General features: G+C 32.2%; 1 non-coding gene across 1 annotated transcript; it reads right to left on the reverse strand.

Moving 5' to 3' along the window:
- On the reverse strand, nucleotides 1–107 carry LOC128042773 (small nucleolar RNA R71). The gene has a single exon (XR_008198284.1). It is a non-coding gene; the product is annotated as a small nucleolar RNA R71 (small nucleolar RNA).
- Between the last annotated feature and the right edge of the window lie 3224 nt (nucleotides 108–3331).

A 3331-nucleotide genomic window follows, 5' to 3' on the forward strand; every position in this document is an offset into this window, starting at 1 on the left:
AAGTTAAGGAACGAGATCACAACTTTCAAACAATTGGATGACGAGTCTTTGTATGAGGCTTGGGAGCGATTCAAGGAGTTACTTTGTAAGTGTCCTCATCATGGGATTCCTTATTGTATCTAGTTGGAGACATTCTATAATGGTCTCAATGCAAATACTAGATTGATGGTAGATGCTTCCGTGAATGGTGCAATTTTGTTTAAGTCTTATAATGAGGCTTATGAGATCATCAAGAGGATCGTGAGTAATAACTATCAATGGCCAACAAATCAAGTATCTTCAGGAAGACGTGTAGCCAGACTTTATGAAGTTGATGCCCTCACTTCGTTATCAACTTAGGTATTGTCTATTTTCTCTATGATAAAACAGTTAACCACTAATAGTACAAATAATTCTACAGCTCAGCCACCAAGCCCGTTTGAAGTAGTTTCCTGTGTGTACTATGGCGAAGGTCATTCTTTTGAGAATTATCCATCAAATCCCAAGTCAGTGTGTAATAGCCCAAATTTCAGTGGTGTTGGAATAGTGATTTGAGATCATTATATCCGACATGTGAGTTTAGATATTAATAAGTAAAAGTTAGGAGTGACTTTAGAAATATTTTCGAATTAGTGAATTTTGCGTATTAAAGGAAATTATTAGATAAATTGAGATAAAAACAAAGTATCAAAACCTTAGAATTAAAAATTGAGTCATAAATATTTTTATTAAGACTTAAGGAGTGTGAATAAGTTAGTATTAAAGTTTCGTTAGAAAATTTTAACATTTTGGTAGTCAATTGAATGATAAGGACTAAATTGAATAAGATGTAAAACTGTGGAAATGGGTTAAGTGGCTTAAATAATAAATAAGAGGGCTTAAAGAGCAATTTGACCCAAAATAAAATGGGCTGGACAGTTAGGTAGGGAAAAAGCTGAGAAATAGTGTGAACTAATGGGAAAATTGCAATTAAGTTGAAATTGAATAGTTAAAAATTTGATTAAATTAAAATATCTAGAATTCTCTTCATTTTTCTTCATCCTCTCAGCCAAAAACACCATTAAAGGGTTTTCTTAAGCTGGTTTCTCATATTTTACTACACGTAATCTCAATTCTTGATTATTTCTTGTATTTTTTGTGATTCTGAGACTATTACAACTAGGTCCTATTATCTAATTCATTAGTTTTTGCTTTTATGAATGATTTAGAAAGTTGCCATGAATAAGTGCTGGAAGTTTATGATGATTTAGCATGGAACTGAAGCTTTATGTTCATTTTTGTGATGATTTTATGGAGATAGTTAAATAGAAATTGATATTTAGGACTAAATTGTTGAAGAATTTAGAATTAGGGTTTTGTGTTGAAATTTTGAATGTCAAAGGCTATGAAATAGTTCATAATGTTTAGATAAATTACTCATTAAGAAGATTTAGGTCAATTGATGGAATAATTGAGCGGGACTAATTTGTAAAAATTACAAAATTTGGGGTAGAAGTGTAATTTCAAAAATTTAAGGGCATAAAGTATGAAATAGCGTAAAATTGTGATAAGTGCTAATAATTGAATGATCTTATAATTATAGATCAAGAATTCATACAACTTTTGCAAATTAGCCAGGTAAATTCAATATTTTGTTATGAAAATTTCATGAATATTATGGTATATTATTGTATATGAATGTTATAAAATTTTGATTATTGTAAAATAATAATAAAGTAAAAGTATAAATTAGTTGGAATGATGGATTTGAGTACTTTCGTTCAAAGGCCAAGACGAATTGATGGAAAAAACCATGGTTGGACCATGGCAACATGTAATATGTAATTTTTGTATAAGACCATAGCTAGGCTATGACTTCGGTGTGATGTGATTATGAGTTTTTGTATAAGACCATATTCTGGGATATGGCATCGGTGTGATATGTGCTACTATGTAAGACCATGGCTGGGCTATGGCTTCGGTGTGTGATATGTGACAATGTGCAAGACCATAGTTTTACTATGGCATTGTAAAAACGAAGTAGTTAATTTCGAAATTGTCCCCTAATTTAATTAAGAGAGGTAAATGATGAACAGGCCTAAAAGATTAAATTTTGTTAATAAGTGAAATTGAATTCAATCAAGTGAACTTATCACTGATTTTATGATTGACAGGAGGAATTAGTGAAATTGTATAATATATGATTGTTATTAAATGTTCGGTAAGATTTACTTTCTATGCCAATGAACTTACTACGCTTCTATAAGCTTACTTGTGTATGCTCATTAATTTTTTTAGATTGACGTATATACATTCGGAGGATCGAATCTACATCGAGGATCACACTATCCAAATTTACCCCGGTAGATTTTATTAAAGAACTTCTTGATTTATATGGCATGTATAGGACTTGAAGTGATAATGTAATAGCATGAATGATTAAGTATGTAAAGTAATTTGAATGTGGTGGTAGTGTTAGATAATGAAATTTTTCTAAGTTTCCCAAAAGTTTCGAAAGTTCTCGGTTTAGTCCCAAACCATTCCCAATGTATGTTTTGGGCCTCGAAGGCCCGTATAAGGGACGTTAAGTATATGATTGAATGTTTTTAATTGGAATCAAATTTTATGGTCTGGATTTGTGTGTTTGATTGTGTTTAAGTCTGGTAATGCCTCGTACCCTGTTCCAGCTTCAAATGCGGGTAAGGGGGTGTTACATTTAATGGATCAGAGCTTCGGTTTAGTCGATTCTCGGAATGTGTGAACTGTGTAGAGTACTTAGAAATACATGCCATATAAATATGTGATAGTGTGATGTGTATGATACAATGTAATCCTTGTTTTTATTATAGATTATCTTCGACTTGCAAAAATGCCAGAAAGACTTGAATGAACTGAACAAGATGAAGTTAATAGTAGAGTACAAACCTCTGAACAAGGAACAAGTAGTAATGTTCCAATTTCTCTAGTTCAAGAACATGACCTTAAAAATATGATATATGGAGTGATGAATCAGTGGTTTACTGATTTAATCTAAGGAAGAATTCAAACTCAACAACCTCCTCCCCTACCACAACACTAGTAGTATCGCTAGTTGCTCCTCCACCTCCAATGACTGAATCCAGTAAACGTTTTTTGTTTGAAAAGTTAGAAAACATAGGGCTGAAGAATTTTGGGGAAGAACAGATGATGACCCCGTTAAAGCCGAGTATTGGTTGCAAAGTATAGTGAGGGTTTTTAAACAATTGGCATGTCTAACAGATGATTACTTGAGATGTGTTGTGTCATTATTGAAAAAAGAAGCTTATAATTGGTGGAAAATAATAGAAGCTGTGGTATTGGCTGAGAAAATTAGTTGGGAATTTTTCCAGAATGA

This window comes from Gossypium raimondii, chromosome 7, assembly GCF_025698545.1.
Source record: "Gossypium raimondii isolate GPD5lz chromosome 7, ASM2569854v1, whole genome shotgun sequence".
NCBI classification, from domain to species: Eukaryota; Viridiplantae; Streptophyta; class Magnoliopsida; order Malvales; family Malvaceae; genus Gossypium; species Gossypium raimondii.